Source organism: Podarcis melisellensis, assembly GCF_964234715.1.
Source record: "Podarcis melisellensis genome assembly, chromosome: 12".
Lineage (NCBI taxonomy): Eukaryota > Metazoa > Chordata > Lepidosauria > Squamata > Lacertidae > Podarcis > Podarcis melisellensis.
Genome location: NC_138544.1, coordinates 20662319 through 20678590, shown reverse-complemented (window position 1 = coordinate 20678590; position 16272 = coordinate 20662319). Strand labels below are relative to the sequence as shown.

Here is a 16272-nt window from a genome sequence, read left to right as displayed (position 1 = left end):
AGGAAATGGAACATCCATCACATTTAATATTCATATTTTAAATTGCATTTTGATTGCTTATTTTATTTCTTGTATATGTATTTTATTAGTTTGAATTCTATGAAATTACAATTAAAATACAACTAAAAATCATGCAGTATCTAGCACAATACACTGCAATTGCAGCACCAGGCAGAACAACCATTAAGTTGTCTGCCAATACCTTTAGCGATTTTCATGTGGTCCATGGGAAATAAAAGTTTGAGAACCACTGATTTAGGCACTTCATAACTTATTTCTAATGAGGCTATGTGAAGTTTGAACTTTTATATCCGTATGAAAAATCGACCATATATATTACATTGCTAAGATACCATTGTAAAGTTCCCATTTTGAAAATGTCCCAGGTTAGCTTATCTAGCAAGATTTTCCAAATCAGTTGACTATTTGTTAGTTCCTCAGCCCGTAAAGCAAATCACTAGAGATCCTCAAAATCAGCTTTCCACATTCAGCTGCTTATGGAGGCCTAGTGACTCACTGATGTGTAAATAATTGACTCATCAAGCAAAAAGACACAAAAGCAAATAGATCAATATCCCACTTGCAAACTTGCTTACAGAGCTCAGAAAAACCTCAATTCACTTTATTTCCTTTATTTCATTCAATGAGTCAATTAACTCTGCAGAGCCCTATGATCTAATTCAGCATGTATAATGATCAACAATTGCTGACACTTTTGATTAAACTTTTAAATTGCCTCTTAATATAATATAATGTGGGAGGGTGGGGCAGGGGCACAGCTATTGACTGAAGTATTCTAAAATGTAAGACACTGACTCAAGTTCTGAGAAGCCCAAATAGCCACTTCAGGTGAAGGGAACCAATAGCTTTTAACGTTATCTCACATCAGCATCACATGAATTTTGAGCAAGGGTTTGAAGGATGCTTCAAACTCACACATACACGAATAATCTCATTACGCCACCCTTGTTTTCTACTGATTACAGGCATTATTCACATTTCTCTACAAAAATTTGCAGACTTCCACTGACAGAAGGTGCATAGTGGCCCAAAGCTTGTCAGCTAAATTGCTTGCTTGGATGAATTCAGGAACATGTCACCCACCATCATTAACCAGGACAAAAATCTGGGGACAGGCCAAGCACTAATCCCCTCCACCAACCTCCCTTGCATGCCAGGATGTAGTATGGTATCTGGATGGAAGTGATCCTTTTCCATCTCTTCTTTCATTTAGCCCCAGAAGAATGCATGGAACAGAACCTGCAAAAGATCAGCTGTTTGGGTCACCACTTTGGGGATACTATGAGTGGAAATGCAATGTGTTTATAAGTAAACAAAAACAAATAGCTGCTATCCTCTTCTTGCCTGTTTTCCATGTGACTGGTAAAGTTTCGTTAAAATGGTGCAGAAATCTAAAACACTTAGTGAGATATTTGTCTCTTAAAAATCAGAACTTTCTTTTAAAAAAACCCCCAACCCCCCCAAAAACATAGCTGTAATGGTTGTGAGGGGTTACTTGTGCGTAAATTGCCTTCGGTTTAGTTAGTTTGCTTGCCCAACCATGCTTAGGGTCAGAGCTCGCCCTCCGTGACCTGTTAGTCACTTGCAGAATCCGTCAGTGGGCATTTCTTGAACCTCTTCCAGCATAAAAGCTGTTTGACCCCGAGTGTCCTCCTATGTTCCCTGCACGGAACGCGTCTGCGCAAGTAAGGGGAAGGCAGGGGCGTGCCAGCGCTCTCTCCACTAGTTTCGGGTGAAGGGTCTTGGAGCCCTGTCTCCAATTCCTCCATCTCCCTCTCTTCTCTATTGGTATTACCCTGAATTCCTTCCCCCCTGCTGGTCCCCTCTCCGGCATCGCTCGGGCGCCCTGCCTCCGCTTTTCACTCTGATGTCAGTTCCCTGACAATAGCCTTCGAAAGGACAGTTGTTAAAGTAATAAAGGGATAAAGTTAGGATGGGTGCCTGGGGAGACTGTCCCACACATTGCATGTAAAGGGTAGATTTTACTGTGGAAGGAACAGAAGTGACCTCATCTGCAGGTAGACCTGCCAAAGCATAAGTTACTGGTTGCAGTAATTCTTCTTCTCCATGCCCCTTTGTTTCAATAGAATCCTTGCAAGTGCAAAGAACAGACACTTTGCCATCTGCATGGTGAATACGTCAGCCACACTTGTTCTGGAGGGGGGAAAAACAAGAATAAGGGGAAAGAAGCCTTGGGAACAGCCACCAAATGTAATCAAGCCCCTAGCTTTGACCCTAACATTCTCAAATGTTGGATTTCTTAAGTGCATTTGACCTGAGCCATCTGACTGCTGAGCTATCACTGTGTAACACAGTTCCTGACACCATTTACAGAATGTTTCCTGCGCCTCTTCTGGGTGGTAGCCCAAAGTCCAACAATAAATATAAGAACTTGGCTAGGGTTGAACATTAAATTGTACAATTGAAGCCACAGACCAACAAAATGTTCATAAGCTTAAGCATACATTCATAGAAATGCAGGGAAATCATGGAGGAGAATGTGTTGGATCCTTGCTTTTCTTAATCTTTTCTTCCATGTCACCGTCTGTATTTATGCATACTACGAAGAAAAAGAAGAAGAATCCCAACTGAAAAACCCTGTTTCGTTTGTCTTCTAGGATCTTGCCATGCACTGACAACAGCCAACCCCTGAATTTCTAGGCATGTTTAACTGATTGCCACACTTAATGCGCTGCAAAAAGACCCCCTCCACCAAAATACAACCCATCACCAAGGGAAGCCAAGAAATCACTTGCGACTAATGACTGGCAACACTCCACTTAGCTGGGCCTTTTTCCAGTCCCCACCCCCCAAAAAACCCCGCTCATAATAACCTTGTGTCTTTTTGAGTTTTTAAGAGAAAACAAATAGGTGAAATATGCCTCTTCCTAGAGCTGGCCTGCCCATGAGGTAGACTGAGGCAGCTACCTTGGGCACTGGAATCCTGCAAGGGTGGTGTCCCCTCAAGTGTCCCTGCAGCCACCCCCAAAGAAGGAAGGAGAAGTGGCGGCAGATTCTGGAGAGATCTTGCAGTTGCCACCACTTCTCACTTCTCCCGTGGCAGGGGGTGCTGCACCCATCTGCCCCCACTACCATGAAAGATAGAAGTGGCTGTTGCTTCCAGGGATATCTCATAGACTTCTTGTGAGATTTTGCCAGAAACCACACATTAAGTATAATGGTTTAATGGACACAGAAATGAAGAATGGCTGAAGGTATATTGAAAAGGTTTAACATGTTGTTGTTGTTTTCCCATGAGACTATATCAAAAGCAGCGAGCACTTTGAGCTCTTGCTAAGTTAATGATTAACTAGCTGATTGTTGTTTTTCTGGTAGCTAACTTGTAACCTTAGATCATGTGATAAAGGTATTGAGTTGCATATCTCCATTTTTAAGGGAGTTGCCTTTTTGTCTTTTCTCCCAAACTCAATGGAGTGAAGATGTAAAATAAGCTCTTCTGAAGGGAGAATAAACAGCCTGGAGGCAAGAATGCAGGCTGCAGGGAGAGAGAGAAACCTATGCTTTTATGTGTGTTTGGATTATTTCATATTTTGTAAGATGCTGAGCCTGTGCTGGACAGCACAAGACATTGCATGGATATTTTGGACATATCATTTGATGTATTCTGCTTTATTTTAAAGAGTTCTGTCAGTAAAAGTTTGAATAATATTTTTATGGGTCTGAGCAATGATTTATTCCAAAAAGGAATGATTTATTCCGTTCTTATGCTTCCAGTTGCTTCAAACTGTGCATTATTAATATCTGCAACACCACAGCCATGAGACCCTGGTAAGTGAGGCTTCAGCGGAGGGAAGGCAAAGCAGGATGGGCCACCCCTGCCTCTTCCACCCCAGTTTCCCTAGTCCTTTCCCAAGCAAGGAACTCAACTGTTGAGAAGGACCAGAGAATAAGCAGGATGAGGAAACAGAATAAATACAAGAATGATCTTGGCAACTTTTCCTTAACTGGAAATGATGCTGCTGTGAGTATATTCAGGAACACCATTTGGTTGTCCCCACCTCCCTTCTCAGGTGCAAAAGTTACTGTTTGTAAGGAGGGGTCTTGCAGGAGATCTGTGTAGTGTAGAGGCAAATTCAATTATAATAAAAAGAGCCCAAATTATTATTATTATTATTATTATTATATGTACCCCATCCATCTGACTGGGTTGTCCCAAGCCACTCTGGACAGCTTCCGATATATAATGTCTCGGCTTATTTATCTTTTTATATAAGTTCTGAGTTATGTCTCCTCCAAATAAAACTGAAACTCTTAAGGACTTCAGATTTCCTTTACATCTGAAGGAAGAAAATACGAGAGGGAGAGAGAGAGAGATTTCATAAAAAGAGAAAATCAGTGCAATTGAATGTAAATGTTTACTGTATTCTAAAGTAGAAGCCAAATATAGAATAATTCTGATTCCTCTCCACACCTCTTACAAATTCTGTATTTTTGGATCCCAGCAGGAGCTCATGAAAACAGATACTTTGAAACTTTGATATTCCATTTCTGGATTTCAGTACCGATAGGACAGGAAAACTGTGTAGATAAATTTCTTTAATCTTAATTGCTGAGTAGATTATAAGATTTAAAGTAACCCCCCTGAAAGCTATATATTAACAGGACATAAATCCTCTTTTTCCTATTACTAAAATTTAAGAGTGGATATTTACATGTTATTCAAGAGGTTACGGAAACCTCTTAAGTGTAAGTACTACATGTGCATTATGAAATGGATTATTAATAATACATCCTTATCTGTCTTCAACAGAAAGAATAACCACAAGTATCTATGTCTCTCTTATATCTGTCTCAAGTACTGCTTGCATAATGCATAGCTCCTCTAACTGTTAGACTGCTTCATTGGTTAATTTATTGTTCAGAAGAGAGTAAGTAAGAAGCTATATAATGCTATAATACTTTCAATTGTATCCTCTACTTCACCTGATGTCAGCAGGCTTGTTTAAGGGGTGCATGTCAGGCTGTGTGGCACACACACCTCTGTTCTTCAACAACTCGTCACTGCTGCCCAGTCCCCAGAAGCTGCCACCTGAAGCAGCTGAGCTGCCTCACTCTACCTGACAATAGAGCTGGTCTGATAGCGGATATTCTTCATTTAAAATGTGGTTTTCTATCAGATTTTATAAAAGTACACAAGTGTTTTACAGAAATTGCACATTGGGCATGTTTGGGGGAGTAGAGCAGTCTAAAAAATTATTTGTGTCCCTCCTCAACATGAGGTCTGGAGGGTGGCAACACAAGAACAGGCCTTCTCTGTAGTAACTCCCCATTTGTGGAATGCTCTCCCCAGGCAGGTTTGTCTGGCGCCTAGATTATATATTTTCAGGCACCAGGAGAAAAACATTCCTTTTCGACATGGCCTTGGGCTGATTAATATTCTACAGCCTTTTAAATGTGCCTATGGGAAGGGGGGGGGTATTATTTTGCTGTTTTGTTTTACTTATTTTCATGTTTTTATCCTGTATTTTACTCTGTGAACTGCACTGTGATCTTATGATAAAGGCGGTATATAAATCAACTAAATAAATAAGTAAATAAATAAAATAAAATAAAATAAAAATATGATACTTTGCATTGGAACCCCCTTCCACAATTTCTCCATAATGAATCAGATCCTAAGTGGAAAACACATGAGTCAGAATTCTAAAATGCCAAGTCTTCCTCTCTATAAAGGAAAGTTCTACAGACCAGTTAAATTATTCCTTCACGCCATCTCTCTCCTCCCCACTCCTGTTTCTAAAAATAGGCAAAGATGAAATCATCTTCACATAGGCCTAGTTCAAATGTAATGTGAAAACTATGGTTCCTTGCATTGATGAGGAATCTGTGGCCCTCCCTATGTTGTGGGACTCCAACTCCCACCAGCCCCAGCCAACATATTCAATGGTCAGTGCTTGTAGTCCAACAACATTTGGAAGATCACAGGTTCCCCATCCCTGGTTTAATGGGAGTGAGTGGTATGCTGGTACACACTGCTCATCAGATCTCACTTCAGTTCTGCCTTTGCTGCACTGGGAGAAAACAAGCCACAGACTGACTTAACATTATGTGGCTTTGTTTCTTTCCACGCTTGCCCTCACAACCCAGGATTAAGACTCACCCACTATAAAGTTGGAATACACCGTCACAACTTTATTAACAGACCAAAAGGATTTGCGTCAGGGGACTAAACATATGTGGGATGAATTTCGGTAGAGAGAATGGGAATGCCTTGCTCTCAGTGTTTGGGCAACACCACCCTGGCTCAAACCCAGACCACATCTTTTGAACAGAGAGAGGCTTTTTTTCACTGCTAGCTGCCAAGAAGGTGAGGTGAGGGGGGAGCCTGTTTCCCTACAAAGCCAAGCTCTCAAGTTGGCTGGCAATGCAAGGTGGGTAGACAAAGAGCCTTCCCAAAATGTGAATCAGGATGCTTAGCTTAAAGCCAAATTCCTCCCCAGCCCACACAAAATGCTATGTTGTGACAAAGCAGCAGCCATTTAAGCCAAATTAGCCACACATCCCAGATCAGAAGAGTACCTCGGGTTAAGTACTTAATTCGTTCCAGAGGTCCCTTCTTAACCTGAAACTGTTCTTAACCTGAAACACCACTTTAACTTATAGGGCCTCCTGCTGCCACCGCACCGCCAGAGCACGATTTCTGTTCTCATCCTGAAGCAAAGTTCTTAACCTGAAACACTATTTCTGGGTTAGCGGAGTCTGTAACCTGAAGCATATGTAACCTGAAGCGTATGTAACCCGAGGTACCACTGTACATAGTAAGAGGCGAAATGCACCTCAAGCAGCTACAGCGTTCCCAGTCAGTGCCTAATGGCAACTGGTTAATCCTGCACTGTCCAAAGGGTGGGTGGGTTGCTAAGTGACAAGCAGCAGAAGGGAAGAGCTCCATTTATGCAACACACTTGCCCACCTCTCATTGGCCTAAGGTGGCATGATGAGCAGCCTAATTCTCCTCCCATCCAGGGGCAGCCCCATGAGCTGTCTTCTTTCCAGGTGGGGTGGACAATCTCACTGCCCTCACAATAAGCAGTGGAGGGACCAAATTGCAAGCTGAAGCCAAGACTCGGTCTTAACTTACTGCTTCTGGTTTGTTTGAAGGAAACAAACAAACGGTTTGATGCTCATTTGCCTTACCGTGGTTAATTTTAATTATGGTTTAATGTTTCACATGAACCGGGTCAAGGACTCTATTGACTTTCGAAAGGAGGCATGAAGAAGAAGTTATCCAGCCAAGTGCCCAAATTTACATGGCTGAGGTATCTATTCCACTTGAAAGGACATTTGCAAAACAGCTGCTCATTGCACCCAGAAGCCTCCACCCTCAAAGCTGTGCCCATCACCTACAAAAACATACCTATTTGTGTAAATTATTTATAACCCAATCTTCTCAGACAATTGCTCACACATTGCCATAGTGAGGAACAACTTACAACAGAACAATATACCATTTAAATGAAAGAAACAGCAACAGGATTTTCTGTTAATAGAAATATGCCTGGTCTTTAACTTCAGGAAAGGCGGAACATCTCAAAGTACAGGAAAAAGAATTAATAAGCTATAATATATACTTTAAGTAACACAGGAAATGTTTTCTGCTAAGTTGTTCAGCATTAATGTAGGACTTTGTAAGCAAAGCAGGCAGGGATTCTTTGGGGTTTATTTTTATCTAAGCTCACTTTGTTAGAAAGAATGTATCCACAGACAAAAACTGCCTTTATTCGGTGAAAAGGAAGTGAATAGCAAGAGGTGTTTGTTGCTCTGCATAAATCCATTATCTATAAATATATCCTCAACAGTTTATTATGGAGTGTGCTAAAGTTGTCAACAAAGCTACTGGGAGGAAGCACCCTCAGTAGAACTGGGAGAGCTTATCTACTTGTACATGTAATGCCCAGATTAGCTAAAACCAGAAATGTTTCGGTAAAGTTATTTCTCAAGTTCATTTCAGAGCAATTGCTTAATACTCAGGTTTGAAATTCCTAGACTCTTTGGAACCAGGGTTCAAATCCCAGTGAGATCACATCTTCCTTTCAAGATATAAATAGAAATATTTGCCATTTCAAAAGTATTTTGGAAGAGACCTTAAAACACAACCAGGCATTAAAATCCACATGCAAAATATCATCAGATTTACTTGAATTTGGAATGGTGGCAACAATGCCTTCAGTTTTATACAGAACACTATTCAATTGCTGCCAGCCACTGGGGGTAAAATGATATAGTGAAATAGCAGGAGGGCCCAGTTACTTCAATTTAAAGCTATAGGACATGCATGTTCAGAAAATATATATGCAAGAGATTTCCCTCCCTCTCTACTTCCTTCCATAGAGTAATGATACTCCTAACACACTGGATATGGGCAGAATGTAAAAGTCCTTGAAGTGCCCTTCACCACCCATCCATACAGCCAGATTTCGGTTATTTATAGAAGGAACTCAGTTGTCAGGGCTCTTTCTTTCCTCTTCATCCTGTGTAGCAACGAAACTAACAAGGCTTTCACATTCTCAGGCTGCCAACATGCCAGCATTCAGTTTTACAATACAGTCATGAGTATGTATAGCAGTAGCCAATTAGGAAAACTGACAGAAAGATAATTGATGCTCTGGCACCAATTGCTAGTTACACAATTAAAAGGAATTTATTCTACGCTTAAGAGAGTGCAGAAGGTGAACATTTCCATTCAAAACAGAGCCTTGATTCAAACATTCAGACCCCCTCCAGGCCACCATAAAGACAACGTCAATGCTCTTATCACACATTCAGTGAATGCACGAGACGAGGTGGGAGGGAGGTAGAACGGCAACAGCAGTTCCCGCGCCAAACCTTCACGGGTTCATTTTGAATGTATGAATCAAAACCCGAAGAATACAAATACACATAGTCAGGGCTTTCCTGGGATGACTGAAAGCTCTATTTTCAACTCCAACAGCACCACCACCCGGTTTGCCTATCAAATGGAGAGAGTCCTGTGCTTGTACATATAATCTCGCTGCTCATTTATTCAAAATGAATTATGTGGGTATATGCTTAGGACAGGGAGTGCCAGCACAGTCTCATTTCCACCACCCCTTCCTCCTTAGACCTGCATTGAACAAGACTCCTTTGGGAGCGTCCTGCACATCTGCCTCTCCTGCAGATGTGGAAACCGACTATGGTTTGTCAGGAGCAGCTCAAGATTGAGATGAACTATGGCAGGGACACATCACTCTCTATGCCAGCTTCGCTAAGCCATTTCAGGAGAGTTTAGAAATGCTCCCTCCATAATCACATACGGTTACTCTCTATTTCTACGTCTTCCAGTATTTGTATTTCATTCCAATCCGTGAGAAACATATTGAGTGAAGTCAGCAAAACAGAGAAACGAATGAAAACCCAACAACCACATAAACAGTTGCAAAAAAAAAAAAGGAGAGGGGAGAATGTACAAAAGTAACAGTGACTTTATTCTAATATCAGACTGATGCTAATACACAGTAAGATTCTTTCAGAGCTCTCAGTTCTTGAGTAATTTACATTGGAGCACTCCAACCCATTTAACAGGTCCTTAGTGCTGCAGCAATACTGCTCTGAGGCTTTTTTAAAGTTATGCAAACTTAATATGCGATGTCCATAAAACTTTACAAGCTTAAAACTGTTCTCCAGACAGTATATTTATGAGTAATACATCTTTAAATGCCATCTCTCTATGTCAGTATTATATATCATATAACACATCAGGCACTTCAAATATCTTTTCTTTGGCTTTCCCAGCTAGAGCCCAGCCATCTGTGTGCATCAAGGGTCACTGACATCAAAAGAGTAGAAGATAAAAATCAAATAAAACATAATGAAATACTATGGCACCTATTTTTAAAACTCTCTGTTCACATGTAATATTTCAAAGCATTATCGTGGGGCTTTGGAAAGCATTGTTAATGGCTAGCATTCCATGAAACACAAGTGTAAGGCTTTCTCATAGCCGGCTACAGAAAACTGAATATTTAAGCATATTTATGCAGACACCACACATGTGCAAATGTTGCCAGTTCTACAGGGGACCACTAAAACCAGTGTGTGTGCCAAGATCTAAGCCATATCATTTATATGCAAACCATGAAATTTCAGCTAGTCACACATTGTCAGGTAAACAGACTCAAACATTTTTGTGATTTGCTTGAGATTTTGTCACGGGACCAATACAATACATAGCTATATAACATTGCAATCCTGTGCATTTCTACTCAGAAATAGGTTTCTTACTCCTAAGTAAAGGGATATAGGATATAGCAGAGCTCTTTTATCTGTATAGTTGTTTCAAATGTTTTCCTTTACAAATTAACATGGTGTTTAGAGCATCAGGCTAGGAGCAAGGAGATTAAGGTGCAAATCATCCTTTCAGCCATGAACATCACCAGGTAAGCTTGGGCTGATCGTGACTTCTCAGTCTAATCAAGTAGCAGCCAATGTGGCAGTACAGGGCTACAAAGCCCCCTCCCCACACCAGTGTTGCTACAGGCTACCGCCATCTTCCCTGCCCCAGCCTTGTCCAGGTAAGCCTTTGCTAGGAAGCCACCTTTGTAGCTTGGGGGAGAGATGAAGGACAATGCTTGCCACCCTGAACAACCTGGGAAAGGGAGGGAGAGATTAATACACAACGAGTAACAAACTCCCAGCAGCCCTGATCTTTGGCTGTGCTAGCTGGGACGAATGGGCACTGAAGTTCTACAAGATCTGTAGGGCTTAGGGCAGTCCTGCCATCAGAGAAAGTGAGGCAACTGCCTCAGTTGGCAAATGTTCTGGGACAGCAGCAGCAGCAGCCCCTGGGCATTTGCTCCTGAGCCCTCAGACTTAACCCCTGCTGCCACATGGCCTCTCCTGGGCCACCTGTTCTAACCTGCTGCCTCACGTGTTGTGGAGGATGTTATCCCATCACTGGGAGACTGAAGCTGGGGAGAGGAGGTTCTCTCTTATCTCCAACTACACTCTTATTTTCAAGGAAAAGGAATGAGTGTGCATGTGCAAAATTGTGGTGTGCGTAGTTGCAGTGTGTGCACTGTAGGTTCTCCACTATGCAAATGTGCCCACAGGCCCAAAAAAAGAGATTTGCAACCCCTGACCTAAAGAAATACTCTATCAAATGAGAATGGCACACCTATGTGAAATTAGGCAGCCTATCTTTGTTTAAAAACACAAGAGAGGTTTCTGGGAAAGGATCAGTCAGCCACTGCTGAAGTTGTAACTGGTTATTTGGGATGTATATATACAAGCACTATCCCCAGCTAAGCAACACAAATGTATTTTGTATTTGGAATGAGAGAACATTTTGTACTCAGGTGTGATAAAACTGAACTGCTAATCGGCCACCAGAGACTGCAATGGGGCACCAGGGAAAAGATGATCTCTTCTGCTCTAGTTTGTTGATTAGGACCAATATAGAACTGCATGTATCCCACAGCCATGCCCAACAGATTGAAGGCCATGTGCTTATTGTCACCGCTGAATTTGATCTGGTGCTTTCTTTTAAGTTACAAAACAGAGCCCTGGATTGGGAACTGCACCAATTGTTAAACCATGGAGAAGACAGAAAAATCAGTCAGGAAATTCCCATGCTACATAATCATCACCCGCAGCAGGCTAATTAAATAAAATAGTTCATTACCATGCTCAATTTTTACTTCGGCAAATCTACAGCCTTATTTTTTAGTATTTTAACAGGAGAGCAGGCAGTCTCTTTGGGACTCTTTAAGAATGTTTTAAATCTTTAATTTTCATGAGTTTTACAACTCACCAAATAGCAAGATAATAAAGCTTTGTCAGCACCAACTTTCAACAGTGCTGCACCTTGAAGATGCTTTGGCTGCTACACTGGAAAGTCTAGAAACTAGAAGCCTGTCTCAAAATTATACCCAGTTATTACTGGTCAAAAACTGAGAGCAGTACTGGTACGGGGGATGAGATGGAACCATTCTCCGGACAATAATGTCACTGCCGATAACCTGAACTGTGACTGGGGTATGGTGGAGCAACAGTGAGCTTGGGACTGCATGGATACACTGGAAGGGCCAACTAAGCACTCCAGTTGGTTTACCTGAACAACCCCAAAGTCACTGCTGGCCCAGCCCAGTAATGACGGCAGTATCCGGAGGGTGGATCCTCAGCTCTGCCCCATGCATGTGCCAGAGTTGAATACAAAGGGGATATAAAATGGAGCAGCCACTGGAGCTCCAGCTTTAGGGAAGGTTGACAGAGAGAAGAATGGGCTGTGCAAAAGAGTTCTGATCACCATGTGTGATTGATATATGCATCCAAACATAGTGGCGTAGAATGGGTTGTCAGCACCCAGGGTTGGGTGGGAGGGAGGTAAATGAACAGAGTACGCATGCGCATTCAACTGCTTAATGGAGTCCATGTCACCCAGGAGATGGCAGCCGCAGAGATAAGAAAAGAAGAGTTGTTCCATTGTCTGGAGAGGTAACTTCCTGGTTCACATGGAGAATCCATTTTCAATGCAGCCCAGCGACGGAAGTGCATAGCTGTATTGAGGCAGCACTGAGTGTTGAAATCTTCTGCCCTTAACCATTTTGCACCCCAGGCAACTGCCCCTGTGGGCCCTCCCCACGTTGCTCCACTGTCCAAATGATACACTACTAACTCCCCTAAAATGTTACTTAACTGGAATTAAAAAGGGCAGTGTTTGTTCAAATGATAAAGGAACAAAGCTGGTAATTGTTTTCATCCAATCTATTACACACAAAATGTCAAGGCAGAAAAATATGTCATTATTAAAAGGCAGGCAGGCAGGCTACCTTCAGAAACTGTAGGGAAACCATAATCATGACATATAATTATGAAGCCAATGAGACAAGTAGAATTAGAGCAGATGTCATGCCAGCCATACTAGAATAATTTAAAGAGTTAAAGCAGTGAGTGCAGCTGTCACCCCCAGCACCCACTCAGAAACACTCCTGGTGCCACACTTAGGGCAAAATGAAGCATACTAGACCTTCTTTAACCTTCATGTGGCACATGAAGTTGGAATGCAACCTTTCCTTTGGCCATGGGTGAGATCTATAAAACTGAGTTATTGGGTTTTTGATAGACATCTCTGTGCTTGGCAAGTCACAAGTTGTTCATCTTAAGTTTCACAGACAATTCAGTTCCGTCCCACTGCAGCAGAAGTTCTTAGATTTCTAAAACAGTTTTGGCATGTGGAGGGGAGTTTCTGAGCATTTGCAGAACAAGTGTATTTAAAAAAGGAGAAACTGAAGTACAACACTGTGGCAGATAAAATTAGAAGAGACTGTTCAGCGCAGAGCTGTCAGCACAAATATTTGAAGTCGGAAAAATATGGAGAGAACACTGAAGGTGGCACATTTAGGATAAGCAAGAGAACCAAGCTCTGACTGAGAGAAGAAACTGGGCACAGCTTTCTTATATGCCCAAGGAGTGGACCAGAGAAGAGAAGCAGGGTAGCAAACAAGAAAGCTACAAAGCTTATGTGCACCACTTACACAACGTTGATGTCTGCTGTACCTAGAGGTGTGCCAGCACATAGCAATTCTATTTTGAAAGGCATAAATAGAAGAGAATATAATTGCCACAGTTCTTCAGACCATAGTAACAGTGGCCGGTGAGGCAGCATGGGTGGGGCACCATTGTTTTCCCAGCTTCCCAACACAGCAGGTTATGCTGGTGCTTAAAGATAAAGATAAAGATACCCCTGACCATTAGGTCCAGTCGCAGACGACTCTGGGGTTGCGGTGCTCATCTCGCTCTATAGGCTGAGGGAGCCGGCGTTTGTCCGCAAACAGCTTCTGGGTCATGTGGCCAGCATGACTAAGCCACTTCTGGTGAACCAGAAGCAGAATAGATCCGTTGAAATGAATGGGTCCATAGACTCTTAGGTCTAATAGTCAAATATGGCCCTTTATGTCCGAGCTAGGGTCAGAGCAAATATTTTACCCTTTTCAATTATTGAGCTGAAAATAAGTAAAAAGTTATCTCCTGCAAATTTTAGAATATTCAGTTATGGATAAAGAACTCATTAGTTTTGAACATACTCGATTTTGACCCTCAATCCCATCCACTGCCATTGTTTTTGCTAACTGCTTCAACAGCTTTTTTTCTTGTTGCTGACTTCTTCTTGCATTAGTCAAGTAAAGTATGTGACCTGAGCTAAGAAGAGATAATTTAGCAAAGATCACCACCTAAGAATTATGACTGGGACATGATGATGTCAGTGAGGATAAACAAAGCCAGAAATCAGCGTAACGGAGGGACAAACGTTTCTGCAGACGTTGCTACAAAATCAGAAGAGGACAGTTTTTGACACTGCAGAAAACATTCCAAAAACTTATTGAATCTATTCCAAGGCTGACCTGAAAACCACTCATTCTATTTTGCTGCCCCACTCACAGGCAACAAAATGGGGGGGGAGTGGGGGGGAAATGGGTGGCTGCCATTCACCCCATAATTCCAATAGGAATTATGCCCTCCAATTTTTTAAAGCAGTAAACTGGGAGCTAGATTAGTTCTAGCGTGATCCAATATAGTAAATGATACGTTTTGTCTCATTGTGCTGCAATGAGCTCTCTTATACCTAGAGAGTAATTTGGCTCAGACTTTTTCTCAAACAGGCACCTAGCAAGTAGACTAACAAATACTCACCTAACGAGAAGGACAGACATTGTATCAGAGCTTATTTCTTCTTTTTCCAGTAGTCTGTTGCAACTTTGACAAAGGCTGCTGATTCCCATTAATCATTTCTCAGTTTTTACTATCCCATGTTACAAACCCCACCTGAGCTTTCCATGTTGTGTGGAAATAATTCACATCAGAAACAGAAAAAGGAACAATCGCATCAACAAAGCTGCCATAGAGCATTAGTTTCAAGAGCACATAAGTAAACATCTGAAAAGACAACAGAGAAGCTTGAGCACTTAGATAGAAGCAAATGTGTTCTAGAACAGATGGTGGCTACACTTCACTGCTCCAAGAAGACCTGACATTTTCCCCTGTGGCTGCTGGTGTGCGGCTTAGTAAAATGCCCACAAAACTAATATTTTACAGTTGCTCCTTCATAAAACAGCTAAATCGTGGCTATTCAACAATGAATAATCGCATCCAGTTTACAGATTTTTAAAATGCAATTATCTAATTTACAAACATCTTCAGGTTAGTACTACAAAGGTGGATAGTGATTAAGCATCAGTTGTTTCAAAATTATGCAATTAAAGATCAGTTCTGTCAGAATAAGGCATAACACAAAGAGAGGATTACTTGCAAAGGGCCTCAAACTTTGATTCTGTGGGTAGCGAAAAAGTTAACAACCCATGTCAGGATTTCAAGCCCATGATTATGGACTGCTAAATGGATGAAGACTTGCCAAATTGAGCCCTTCACAAGATATTAAAATTATTCAGTAGTAGGCTGAATATTCACAATGGTTTATTTTCAGTACCAAGGTTAATGATCTAGGTAGGGGAAAAGAGGTTCACCCACATGAAAACCTACTATTTATTTTATAATTTATTTTCCATGCCAGCTTTCACCCACTCTTCTGCTATCGTTCTGCTGCTTCAGAACCACTTTTTAACTTGGAAGAGCTTCTTCAACACATGTTACCATGGGCCATGTGGTTATGACTTCACTCTGCACATAGCCAATCAGTCTGGCTATCTGACAACTTCCCTGAGGACAAACAAATCTCTTACCATCTGTGCATTATCTCACTCACCAGAGCAACCCTTCCTGAGATAATTTCATTGACTGTCAATTTCCATGAACAGAATTTAGTCTATATCCACCAACAGTGACTTACGATACAGGGCTAATTGCTGCAGAATGTACACCTGAATGCACATCCTATTTATTGCATTATTGTATTGTATTAAAATCTGTATGTGAATGTGTCCCTATCCATGTTCAGCAGCAACTAAATATGTGTGACTCGATTGCAATCAGTGAACTGTTGCCTTGATAACATGATGCAATCTCTTGCAAACACTTTCACATACCTTTACCCTTTGCACATTTTGACAGGGAAGGAAGTTTATGAAATATGTATGCCACCAGATAGCAAACTGCAGCATTTTACACTAGCTGATGCTTTAGGACAATCTTCAAGGAAAGCTCCACAGAGAAAGCACTGTAGTAGTCTGGACTGTAGATTTCACAAGCTTGAATAATGGTTGCCAAATATTATTCAAACAATCTCACAGCTTACAGATCAGGCACAGCAGATATGTCATC

The 16272-nt window shown here is 41.6% G+C and overlaps 1 protein-coding gene across 9 annotated transcripts in view; it reads right to left on the bottom strand.

Moving 5' to 3' along the window:
• The window catches only part of ZNF385D (zinc finger protein 385D), a 549735-nt gene that overhangs the window by 289306 nt on the left and 244157 nt on the right, over positions 1 to 16272 (bottom strand). The gene's annotated exons all lie outside the window — the stretch shown is intronic.